The 13,961-nt window shown below is 37.8% G+C and overlaps 1 long non-coding RNA gene across 1 annotated transcript; it reads right to left on the bottom strand.

Moving 5' to 3' along the window:
- Positions 1-4,388: 4,388 nt before the first annotated feature.
- Positions 4,389-4,767, bottom strand: LOC111907746 (uncharacterized). Its single transcript, XR_008225679.1, has 3 exons — positions 4,690-4,767; positions 4,514-4,618; positions 4,389-4,430 (listed from the first exon to the last, which is right to left on the bottom strand). It is a non-coding gene; the product is annotated as an uncharacterized LOC111907746 (long non-coding RNA).
- Positions 4,768-13,961: the final 9,194 nt, after the last annotated feature.

Below are 13,961 nucleotides of genomic sequence, written 5' to 3' on the forward strand. Positions count from 1 at the left end.
CGATTTCATCTAGTATTGTCAATTTCTACTTTATGCCTCTGATTTTTTCCTGTATCTACTTCTCATCTCTGTAAACAACTTTATTTCACGTTTCAGCTTATAGCTATTGGCTTAGAACTAGCTGCTGTTTGGGAAGCTATCTATCAACCACATGTAACAGGTATCCAATTATTAATATATACAACTAGGTTACAAAAATAACTTCTTAAAATCAAGAACCAACTATTTAAACTAATGTTATATAGTCTCTTATATGTGATGTAAATAAGCTATTGAGGTAGTTTTTGATCAATTTTAATTCTTTTTTTTTCTAGCTATTGAGCCAATTCAAGATTACAAAGAGAGATGGGGTTTGTCATTTTGTTTTCAGTTTTAGTCTTAAGTTCGTATTCCTACCCTTATATGTTAACTTATTTGCTGAATTATATGTTTTGAAAAGAAGAATGGAGTTGTATGCTCTCAAAGTGGTGATAATTCCAATAAATAGATCAAAAAAGAAAGGGGAGGAGCCATGCACTCCAACTGTTTGACGAAATGCTTGAAAGAGCCATCTCACCTAAGTCAGACCTTATAACATCACCTGACGTACACATGACTGTGAATTTATGGCCCTCACTAGAAATTTACTCTTTTGCAGTTTTTTACCTGCCTAGCTAATGAATATGAAAGAAGGCATATGTCAGCTTCCTCTATTGCAAGGTAATTTAATTCCATATCTATTGAGGTAGTTTTTGATCATTATGAAAGAAAGTAACAAATTCATTTTCAATCTATTCATTAAAGTGTAAATAAGCTTACTAAGATAAAAAATGATAAAAAATTAATGCTAATGTTTCCTCACCACAGGTCAACTCTATTTTATAAATTTTAACTTATAAGTCAAACTTTCCATTTATGTGATTGTACACTCACTTTTCACTTTCTATTCCTCTATCAGACATTAAAGTGCTTGGGTCAATTTGTTCAGAACTTTCAAAGCCTAACAAAAAGTCAGTTCATGGGTAAGTTTGTCTTTTTTTTCATTGTCCCCCTTTTCCAAATCAGCTCTGTTATTGTTCATAAAGCTTAAAAAGACTGCTTTTTCCCAAAGGTTTTGGTTCCATTATGGCAAACATTCTTTAAAAAAAACTGAATTTTTTAACACATGATCATGAGACAAGTATCTTTTTAACACATGATTTTATATAATAATAATACTAGAAACCAGCCCATCCAGCAGGTCGTGAAGCTGAATTACTTTCTTTGTTTTTGAACTCCTCCCCATAACTAGAACGCCCGGAATTAGTGGTGATGATAGGGATATTAGGTGTTGTGTTTACCTGAGAGTGAGAACTAGCAGAGGCAGGAACCGTTGTGAAGCTTTCTTCTCCAAAACCCCATCTGGTGGTGCGGCCTTCAGCTGCTTGCTTGTTCTGGTGCCCATTGTTTCTTATAATCTTATTCTAATAGATTTGGAGTTTTTTGTGGGATTCTCCTCAGGAAATGCCTGCCATGAATTTTTTTCAGGGGAATCTTTATCAAATAATCCCTTTTCAACCTCCCAAACTCTTCCATCTTTCACTTTCTGCTATTAAAACTAAACAAACAAATTAATACCATTCTTTTTGCCTATAAGAAACCAACTGAATTGAAGAGGAGTAACCTAATGTTAACGGTACAAACATGAAAAAGAAACAGCCCCATAAAGTTGTGTAGATTAAGTGTTTTACCCATTAACTCTATTAAGTAAAAAAGAAGCACGTTAGTGTCTCTTTATGCAAGCTTAACCTTAAAGCTTAACCTTATCTTAAACTTAAAGCTTCTTACTGCTCCTAAGTTAATTTACATTTATGCCCTTTGTTTTCTTTTTCATTACATACAACAATGAAGTAACTGATGTCTGTTTCTTTCTACTCATACATATGTCTAGTTCACCATAAAACTCCTTCATTGTAGCAATATCTTTTTTTCCTTTCCTCTTCAAGTGCTTCTTTCTCCTCCTGAAGTTCAGTTACTTTCTTCAACATATCTTGTCCTCGTTTATTCTCTTTAAGTATTTGCTTACGAAGAGACTCCAACTCCAAATCTGACATTTCCACTTGCGTTCCCAACCTTGAAACATTATTTTTCAAAACTTCAATTGCATTTCTTGATGCTTCAGCACAAAGTCTATGATCCTCATTGTTTTGAATTTGATTGTTGTTGTTGTGCTCTGGGATTTTTATTAAATCAGCCATACTTCTATCTGAAAGTGAACCCATTGACCAATATGTGTTTGATCTTTGTTTTTGATGAGGTTTTGAGTTCCTTGAAACAGTTGTATTTTGATTAACATTAAAAAGCAATCTATAAGAAAAATCCAGAATTTGTTGTATTTAGTGGCATATATATTATATAATGTAATTAATCTTTCTTTAGCAAAATCAAGGATATTCCCGTTTTCACTACTATCACGTAATTGAATCTTCAATCTGAGTGATTCAGACCTCAGAGACTCATTCTCTTCAGAATCCCTGAAACTACCCCCAAAAATCGATGAATATTATTACATTGATTCATGTTAAAGAAATTTAAAATTGATTATTAATTAATTACCTCTATTCATCCGTTCGTTGCATCTTTTGGATGAACACCTGTCCCATTTCACTATTTCAAAAATATTAATAAATAAAATATCAACAACCTTTATAGGTTATATATAAAAAAACTTACATGTAAAATTGCACCAGAGTCTGAAGCTGTTAAGGGGAGAGAGTTTTAACGCCATTGTGAATTTGGCAGCAACTGAATGTACATGATTCACATTTCACATGAAATAACATTTTTTTTTTAAATTTCTATTTAACATGTTATTATGAATTGTACTCAGGGTCTCCTTGTGTATTTTTGCAAATGCTACCTTCCTAAATGAGATGAAATATTGACATTGGTTCATGAAGATGGAGATGAGTGGCCAAGAAAGTACCTCCCTAGGAAAACAGGACTTGGTGGAGGATGGAAATTGTTTGCTGAAGATCATTAACTAGTTGATGGCGATGCATTAATTTTCCAACTCATAAAACCCACAGTTTTTAAGGTTATTTTCTTAATCTCTATTATTTAAATTTCAAATCTTTATTACTCCATTATCACTACAAGAAAAAAGGCCTTTCTGTTTAGCTCCTTTTACCTGTTTACTTTTTTTTCTGTCCACTCATTGGTTTTTATTCTTCTTTTACCCAGTTCCAATGATCTACATGATGCATTGCATAGAAAATGACTGTAGTTCACTACTCAAGTCATCAACTAAGGTACTTGATATCCCTTGATTTTGGCTAGTGTATGTATTTGTAAATTCAATTAAAAGTTTTGATATGTGTATATCATGTTCCATGTTAGAGGCATGGGATATCATGTTTACATCTATGAAATGTTGACTACACGTTCATCTCAATGGTTTACTTAGATTTCATGTCTTGTATCTGTATCAGTTCTTAGTAGAACTTTTTTTTAACAATGGAGAAGGATGGATAAGCCAAAAAGGAATCACGGGTGGCTATGATTCTGTTTTCCATCAGATCTATAGTCATATTGTAAAAATCATACCTTGAGCTATAGAACTCAAACGGACCCCAAACCAGTTCCCAAAGTTCACAAATTGAGTTGGCTAACTTTCTTAAGCAGACCAACTTCACTGGTAAGGACGTTATCTATGTGCAAGAATGGAATGTTTGCTGTTAGGTCTGATCCGGGTCTGTTTTGATATGTCATTTTGTTTTCATCATTTATAAGGCTTGGAAAAGGATCCAGAGTGATTCCAAGTTTCTATATGTTCCTGATATTATGAATTTAAGATCTGGAGCAGATGGGGTGTTATTTCCAATTATAAATTGGTTAGAATTGATCCAGACTCCAGATCAGTGGGCAGTCACCAGCTTTTACTAGTGTTGTGATTTTCCACAATGTGAATTTTATATCCGGAGCTTGGGAAATGCTTTTCATTCAATTTCAACTCTGAGACTTTCATTTGTATGTCCTTTACTTCTCTGAATTTTGGTATGGACGAATTCTACTCACAAGTTGGGTAGAATTGGCCAACCTCACTTGACTGTCTTGTTGGAGATAGAAGTGATACACCTTTTTGTAAAATTCATATTTAATTCATCCTTTGGAGTTAGAAGGAGTTCTTTATAGTTCTGGAATCCTGAACAATCATAGTTTTCTATAAAATTTAGTTAAAGCTATGTTTCTGTTTTAGATTTTGGAGTAAATCCGTTTTGAACAGCAGGTCTGTTTTAGAGACCTTGCTGTGATTACTCTTTTCTCAACTCATAGCTTCATTAATTCTCCTTTCTAACCTTTAGTCCTTCTAAGATGGGTTTTAAAAGTTTAAAATTTTTGCAAGTGTGCTATTGAAAATGAATAGCTGTACAGCTCTTTGTTGTATCTCAGTATCAATGCATGTTTCATATCTGTCAATGTGTGTGAAATTAAATATTATCAAATTTTGCATATACAAAAAAAAAAGTGTAGCTCCTATTTATTATAAACTCACTTGCTGAATATTGCCCAGATCTGGTTTTGTAATTCGGGATCTGGTGGTTGAGAGTGCATCAAAATCTTTGCGTATGTTGAGAGAAGAATGGATATTGTTGGAGTCCTGTAGAAACAAAAAAAAATAGATGATGATCACAAAAGAAAACATAGATGTATAGAAATAGAAATACTCACGATACAGTAGGAAGCTTCTCATGTATAATGACAAAAATGTCCTTTGGGCTACACCCAGGTCGTCTGGCCAAAAGATGGTTCTATTCTCCAAGCAGATAAGCGCTAACCTGCATAATGACATCAGCATACAGTTGTCTATATTTGTGTAGGAAATATAAGATATAATCTACATACCTTCACCATTGTCTCATGTATTGCAGGCTTATCAAGATATTCTCTAGCTTTGAGAGCTGCATAAGGCTAATGATTAAAAAAAGAAAAGTGAGTCAGTAGTAAGTCCTATGAACTTTAATAATGCAGATACCAATCTACATTCTACAATACCAAATTAATTAGAATATTCATGAATCAGAATGGAGATTCTAAAGATCATCATCCAAATGCACCAAAATTTAGAGTAAGATCGAACCACTATTAATGAAGGTATTCTACTGGGCTAGGATGCTTGTTGTTTGGATATGGAGCCATGGAAGAACTTGGACCCTTCCGTGTTAACAGTGATGGAAAAACACTCTACCCCAACCACTATGCATGGAACAATGGTAACAAAAATTCCTTTAATTACTATGTCCCATTCACATCACTTATAATCTTAGTCCCTGTCTTGCTGGTGCATGCCTAACCCTATAAAACCTTTGCTTTTGAGGTACTAACTGTTTTTTTTGCCTGAGATTTTTTGCTGCCAGCTATCCCTTCGGGACCACTCTTATGTATTATGTTAAAAGCACCAATTCAGAAATTTGCTGATTATGTAAGTCAGCTTTCCTCTTCCTTTTTGCTTTTTATTATTTATGCACCCTTATGCCACAAATCTCTTTATTTATCATACTAAATATGCAACCATCCCTTATTTTACTCCTAACTTGTTGTATAATTCATTCATGTCAGCTGCATATATGTTGCATAAAATAAATTGGTAAAAGTAGACATGTGAATTATGCATCTGTTATCTCAAATCTTACATTTATTTTTATTTCTATTATTGTTTTTTCCAGCTTTTAGGTGTTGGTGTCAAGCTTGTTAGCAATACAGTGTGGAGTACCCTCTTTCATCAATTCTTAATAGTGATGTCACGTGAGAAATCATTTTTCTTTTTGTTAAACAAGTCTTTATTATCATGTATTAGGTCATACCATGGGTAAAAACAGCCTTGCCCCTGGTTCCGGGGTTGTCACAAAATACTTGACTTTTTAACTTTGTTTGTGGTTTCATTTAGTAATAATCCTTCTGAGGGGGTGTTTGTTGGGCTGCTTCTTTCAATGTCATTAACAACAGTGGTAAGTAAAATCTTACTACTATGAACCTCTTTTGCTTAAACCTACCTTATTGACCTGTAGCCGATTAAACATTAAATTAATTATGCAGGTTTTGAAGTTTTTGATGGAAAAGAATAGTGTTAATGCTCTTCATAGAAAAGTATGTTGGTATTTTAGGAAATTTGGCTAATAATTTAGTTAATTATATAAAAAATGTTGAAATCTTACATTTGTCTACTATTGGAATGATTATTTGTAGTATTACATTTGTCTACTATTCGAATGATTATTTGTATAACATTAACTTTTGTGCAATGCATTGTATTATTTGTATATGGTATTTTATTTTCCATTATGTGACATAAAATGCAAATTTAATATGAAAATAAGTAAATCCATAAATAAATTTTTTTTAATTTAAAATTACGATACGCAAAAATGTGTGTCATCTTCATTTATGACATGGCCTTTCTTGACAGGGGCTTTCTTGATACGCATTGCGTGTCATTAACACGCGCGTCGTAAGGTTACGACACGCGAATGCGTGTCGTCTTCCTTTATGACAGGGCCTTCCTTGATACGCATTGCGTGCCGTAACCGCGCGTCGTAAATGCGTGTCGTAAATGCGCGTCGTAAATGCGCGTCGTAAATGCGCGTCGTCTCTAGACGACGCACAAATGCGCGTCGTCTATCTTTATGACATGGCCTTCCTTGACACGCATTTGCGCGTCGTCTGAGCCATTTACGACGCGCAATGAGCGTCGTAAAAGGCCTTTTTTCTTGTAGTGCAGGGCTCGTATAATGATTCCATACTTCATATCTTCATCCTAGGTAATAATTATAAATTTTATATTCTTTCAAGTTTATATCTTAGACTCATTGTCTCCAAGCAGTACTTGATCTTGCACCTGCTCTCTACCTCAGGCTAGACTCCCAATTATGACCTTCAAGTCACAATCTCAATCCTTACTGGATACGAAATTGAGATGAGTTCTTTTATTACTACTTTGGATCGATGTGTCATATTCTAATGACCTATCATCGTATGTTGCAACACTTAGACTTAGGTCTCTTAGAGTTAAATTCTAAAACAGACGATGCCTTCCTTCATGTTCTAATGTGATATAATCACACTTTAACATTAGGCATTGCTAGCTACCAGTTTCTTTAACAACGAGCGCGATATTTCTATTGATCGCTTTGATTTCAATCGTTTGGTTTAAGTCGGACGCTACATCGATCTTGATTTTCTAAACCACATAGCATACTTAGCGTAGTCGGACTCAATTCAATATGACCACTAGGGTCGGAATATCAACAATCTTCGTAGTCATTACCGAAACGATGGTAACAACACACTTGAATAAAACGAAATCAATTACTAGCTTCTTGGTAACCTTGTGACTTTCCCTGATCCAAGTGTGAGTCTTGTGCTTCCGGTAGTATAGGCCTCTACTACCATTCACACCTACTCATACTCGTCCCAAGTATTGTCCCGTAGTTTCCCAAGAAAATCACACAATCATTCAACACATCGGATAACAAAACGAAGGTTTTATTATTTCTTGAAACTATTACATAGGGTTTCAAGTTCACCCTAGACTATGCCTCTAATAGGCTACATTATAAAATACTATGGCTACTACATAACTTGATCTTCTGATATGAAGTCCTCATTCTTGATTCCTCGCACGGTTTTCTGCTTCGTCGAGGATCATGTGAAATGCCCTTGGCCTTGGTGGCGTTTCTGGTCTTGCTGCTTTATTTTTCCTTGGGCAGTCTCTGGACATGTGCCCCTTGCCTCCACATCCGTAGCACACTTTATCATTATGTGTGCAGTCCTTGGAATAGTGACCAGTCCTTCCAAACTTGTAACAAGTCACTTCTTCGTTGCACTTCCCACAATGCTTCTTCTTGCATTTATCACACCATCTTGCTTCACCTCCATCTCCTCCTCCAAGCTTTGAGAATTTGCTTTCCTTTTTGGACCTTGAAGATCCTTCAAACTTCCGCTTCTCTCCTGCCTTATCTTTTTCTAGACCCTTTTCTCTTATCTGGGCCTCTACGTTCTTAGCTGCCCTAACAGCTGTTTTCAAGGTAGTTGCCATTTTGACCATTGGGCCAAAGTCAGTGGGCAGTCCGTTAGCAAACCTATCAATCTTGGAGAGTTCAGTAGGCACCAAGTAGGGGAATAGCTTCATCCTCTCGGTGAATGCGGTGGCATACTCATCAACACTCATCTTACCTTTCTTCAGGTTCTGAAACTCGTTGTTTAGGTCTATCAGATCTATATCCGAGCAATACTGCATTTTCAACTGTTCCAAGAACTCCTCCCATGACATCCTTATGGCTTCTCCTCGTGGCATCATGCCTGCCAATAGCTTCCACCAGCTCAAGACTCCAGTTTTAAGTTGTCTTACGGCGAAGACGGTCTTCTGTTTCTCGCTACAGTCGCAGCTCTCAAACACCATTTCCATCTCAGAGATCAAATCCATAATCTCAACAGGCTTTGGGCTTCCTAAGAGACTTGGTGGTTTCGCACCCAAGAAATTCTTGTACATTCGCCCGTCCTTGCAGTTTCTCCTCTCAGGGCCATCTTGAGTCCCCACTTGACTCACTTGGCGGCTGTAGTTCCCTTCCTCCGATTGCTCGGGAATCAGCTCGGGTTGCTCAGTGGGCATACTAGGTTCGTCCCTATTTGAAATCCTCCTCATTTCTTCCCTTTGTTCAGCTAGCATAGCCCGAATCATGGCTTGAACTCCAGCCATGGTGACTGGCTCAGGTGCAACTTCTTCTACAACAGGTATTTGCTGAACCACTGGGGATTGGTTTCTATTCTCATTTGCATTCACGTTTCCGCTATGGGTCCTTGCCATCTTGATCTATACACCGAATAAGGTGAATCTAGACCTTTACTTAGAATTGACGTTTAAATCATCCTTATCACTCCGAAACGTTTACATGCTAGTTCTAATATCGTAGTCGTACGTTTAGAATCCTAAACACATAAGGTTTCCAGATCCGGTCGGCAACAGACCATAGATCTGAACAATTAACAACATATCATGCATAAAGCATTTAGCACATAAAAGCAATTTAGGCATCATTCCTAAAATAGGCTAGTGCTCACACCTCACAATCATCGCTTAGAATTCTAAGTTTAAGTCTAGAAATAAATCCATATTCCTAGTTCGCTTAAACTAATGCTCTGATACCAACTGTGACATTCCCATTTTCACGGCCAGAAAAGCCCGATTTTGTTTATGCTTTATAAAAATTAGAGTACTTCTTTTCATAAAAATGTTGCAGAATTTGTTCCCAGAAAAACATGATAAATACGTTATTAAAACATTTTCGAAGAAACGTATTTATTTCATTTTAAAACGTTTGGGATGTCATCGTTAATACAGAAACATAAGCATAAACAGAACTTACAATTATTTACACTAGTGATCTACATCTCTTTAAATCTCTCAGTGTAATGTCACTTCATATCGTCACCTGTGATATAAATAAACTGAGTGGGTCAGGTTGGGAAACCTGGTGAGTACATAGGGTTTTCAACCCACAATAATATAATTATTATGTTTAAACAATCAAACAATCAACCCAATTACCCATCCCCATTATCTTCTTTTACTCTTAAGGATTTATCCTAAGAGTCATCTATCCTGCCTTTGTTTATTCCGAAGTTCTTTACTTCCACGGTTATATGTCTGGCACTAAATCCATAGTTGTCGATGTTCGTTCGTAAAGCACTAATTCCATAGCTGCTATATCCTACTCATTGGGTACTAAATCCATAGCTACCAGTGTTCAATAGGTACTAAGTCCATAGCTACAATCAACCCAATTACCCATCCCCATTATCTTCTTTTACTCTTAAGGATTTATCCTACGAGTCATCTATCCTGCCTCTGTTTATTCCGAAGTTCTTTACTTCCAGGGTTATATGTCTGGCACTAAATCCATAGCTGTCGATGTTCGTTCGTAAAGCACTAATTCCATAGCTGCTATATCCTACTCATCGGGTACTAAATCCATAGCTACCAGTGTTCAATAGGTACTAAGTCCATAGCTACCAATTCCTAACAGGTACTAAATCCATAGCTACCAGTGTCTAACTAATAGGTACTAAGTTCATAGCTACCAATTCCTAACAGGTACTAAATCCATAGCTACTAACGTCTAGCAGGTACTAAGTCCATAGCTACCGGTGTTCGTCCCATAGGCACTAAGTCTATAGTTGCCAATGTATACTCACATCATCTTCTATCTCTCATCATTCATCTACCCATCTCATACCCAACATATTCGTATATATAAAATACGTATACAGTTTAAATCCTTTAAAACATGTATAAAACGTTCATCCAGCATAGACAGCAAGTATTCAGATAATATGCACACATAGCACGTAGTTTATATAAAATACTTCATATCTATGTGTAAGATGAAAGTGACTATGCACTCACCTGAAAGGTGATGACTCAGAACTCGGACAGCGCTTCGATACTCTCAAAACGATTTTCCTTCGATAAAACCTAGTACCAATACCACTAGGGTTTAGTCTAACGATAACCGCGACAAATTAATTAGTCTGACTATTATTAAGCGTTAATAACACTCAATATAACTCATAATAATAGCCCAAATATTTATTTTAAGGACCTAATAACATTTCTATAATTATTTGAAAGCTATATTAAAAATTGCGTAAGCGTAGCACACTTACAACGAATTTTATCGAAAACCGGAACTTAATTGGAGCAGCGTTTCGAAACCGAAAGACTCCTTTTTCTCCGGATTCCAGGAGCCTCGGGGCTTCTCTCGGGAGCTAGGGGGTTTTCCTAGGGTTTAGGGGGGGAGGGGGGGTTTGGGGTTGTAGAGAGAGAAAGAAATTAGAGAGAGAGTGAAGAAATGGTGTGAAAATGGAGGCAGCCCTCGGTTCCCTTTTATAGGCGAGGCCTCGGACGTACGCTGGGCGTAGTCCTCGGCTACACTGGGCGTAAGGCTTGCTCCGTACGACACGCGTCGCTTCGCTAGTGGTGTATCGTGGCCACTCCTCGGACCAAGTAGAAAGGGTACGCGCAGCGCTCCATCCTCGCACGTGGGGCGTACCTCGTACGCGAGGCGCTTCTTGGCTACGCTGGGAGTCCGAAGGACAGGTGTCAGCATCCGAAGGTGAAGCGTGATCAACAAGCAGCGGCTAGGATCCGGACACGTCATCGATCAAATCACAGGCTTCGCAAATTTCACTCTCGACTTCTAAAAATTGTAACTTTCGCATACGAGCTTCGTTTTTGACGTTCTTTATATCCATGCGAAGGTGGGAACGTACTCTACAACTTTCGTTTAGACTCCGTCGGCTAATTTTGACCGATTTTAAATTTTATATTATTAACAGGCCGGGACATAATTGGTCCGTTAAATCCCCTTAACTTCTTCATCCGACATCTGTTTTCGCCCATCTTTTTCAAGTTACGCTACTTCTAACGAGGTCTTCGATTCTCGTTTAGGTCGTTTCGGCTAAAAATCGCTCGATCTAATATTCGAATTTCGGGTTGTACACTATTAATCTGAATCTTCGAAAAATCATAACTTCTTCATACGAAGTCAGATTTGGGCGTTCTTTTTATCGACTTTCTTAGTTTAACATATTCTATTACTTTCATTTAGAGCGCTAAGGCTAAATCTCGCTCTATCGTAAATTCACTATTTACGCTTCTCGGTGCCGTGCCGGTTCCGTCGCGAAACTTCGACGGGTCATAACTTCTTCATTATAACTCGGATTTCGGCGTTCTTTATATGGACGGAAACCTTGTGACATATTCTACAACTTGGTTAAGATTATTTATTCTTAATAATCTTTTGTCGAAAAGTCGTTTTCGACCCCTATTGCCTCTAAATTGACTAGCCCGGATCTACGGGCGTTACAATTAAAGTGGGTTAGATCTGATCCCACATCGGTTGGGAAGGAGAACTAAGCATTCCTTATAAGGGGTGTAGATACCTTCCCTATCACAATGCGTTTGAAAGCCGTGAGGGCAGCAGATCCTATAAGAACTCTGCAAGTAAGCGTGCTCGGGTAGGGGTGGTACCTGGATGGGTGACCCCCTGGGAAGTCCTCGTGCCGAGTGGCCCAAAGCGGATAATATTGTGATACGTGTCAAAGGGGGATTTTACAAATGGTATCAGAGCCAGGGTACGGGTCGATGTGTTCGACGGGGGCGTCGAACCCTATAATGAGGGGTGAAAGTGGGTTAGATCTGATCTTACATCGGTTGGGAAGGAGAACTAAGCATTCCTTATAAGGGGTGTGGATACATTCCCTATCACAACGCGTTTTAAAGCCGTGAGGGCAGCAGATCCCATAAGAACTCTGCAGGTAAGCGTGCTCGGGTGGGAGTAGTACCAGGATGGGTGACCCCCTGGGAAGTCCTCGTGCCGAGTGGCCCAAAGCGGACAATATTGTGATACGTGCCAGAGGGGGATGTTACATCTGCCTATTGTCTGTTGACTATTTATATGTTTATCTGTTATGTATATGTCGACATGTTATGTGTGGTTGGGTTGAAGCGGTCATGCTTTGTGCTGAAGGCCAAGATATCCAGGGCAGTCTGGATAGACTGTAGGCCCCGCGAGGTGGTCCAGTTAGGCCAAAGGCCCAACGAGCGGTCCGGATAGGCTGTAAGCCCTGTGAGGCGGTTCGGTCATGTTGAAGGCTCGAGAGTGGTCCAGATAGGTTGTAGGCACTGCTAGGCAGTCCAATTAGGTTGAAGGCTCGATTATGCATGTTGTTGTTTGATATGTTTTATGTGGTGGTACTTTGGGGGAAACTCACTAAGCTTTGGCTTACGGTTTAGTTTATTGTTTCAGGTACTTCTGATGATCGCGGGTAAGCGAAGGTGCGACCGTACACATCCTGGATTTTTATGTTGTTGATCTTGGGAGACTCTAATTTTAAATAATATTTTTGGAAATAATGGTTTTGTAAACACTTTTATTAGTAAAAGGTTCGTTTTTAAAAAGTTTAAATTTATTGTCATTTTGAGATGTTACAAGTTGGTATCAGAGCCTTGGTTTGAGAGAATTGGAGGAACATCCGTGTGAATCCAGTCTCAAACTAAGGAACTGCAAAGGCTTTAAAAATAATTTTCAAATTATTTTAAAAAATAATCAAGAAAGGGTGTGATGTGTACGATCAGTCGGAGCCAGTAAGTAGACCCCAAGTTACCGCATTGTTATTTGATGTTATGTTATGGTAGAACATCATGCTAGTTGTGGGATAGGGTTCTTCAGGAATTTCATGATAGAATTGTCTGATCCATGATGCCTTATTTCCTATAGAGTTTTCTTATTGATTATTGTCTGACTCTTTCGGGTGTGAACTAACTACTAATTGAATACGTTAAGTCACATGCTCCATGGGTTAAATAATTTTAGGGTAAAGGATTTGGTCCTATTGCGCAACTCTTGTCTGAGTCCAACCGTGGTAGGGTTGAATCTTTTAATCTAAGATTATTTAAGTTATGGTGCATGTGATTGTATTCATGCAGTAATTAACTTGCATCAATGGGGGTCGTTTGGAAATTGATGGCAGGGTGAGGTATGGAACATATGATAGCCTAGGGGTACGTAGTACTCATGATGTGCTTTTAGCAAGTGTTAGGATTATCATTCTGGATGAGTATGTGTGTGAAAGGTCGGCCTGAGGAGGAATGTTTTACCTACGAGAGAGAGAGAGAGAGAGAGAGTAAGAATAGGATGTATATGTATTTTCTTTGTTGTATTTGTTTTGGGTTGTTGTAATGATCCTTGAGACAAATATGGATAGGTGTGGAAGGTAGTATGGGCCCGTACTATTAAAAGCATAGAACCCATACGCATAGCAAGGAAGTTACAACCCTGAGGGATAATCTCTTCATGTGGTTGTTTCAATGTGTATCAGGGCATTTTTGATTGTTTTGGTTCGTTTTTAGTATGGAGTTCACCAGGAGATCTAGTTCGGGATCT

Source organism: Lactuca sativa, chromosome 8, assembly GCF_002870075.4.
Source record: "Lactuca sativa cultivar Salinas chromosome 8, Lsat_Salinas_v11, whole genome shotgun sequence".
Taxonomy (NCBI): Eukaryota; Viridiplantae; Streptophyta; class Magnoliopsida; order Asterales; family Asteraceae; genus Lactuca; species Lactuca sativa.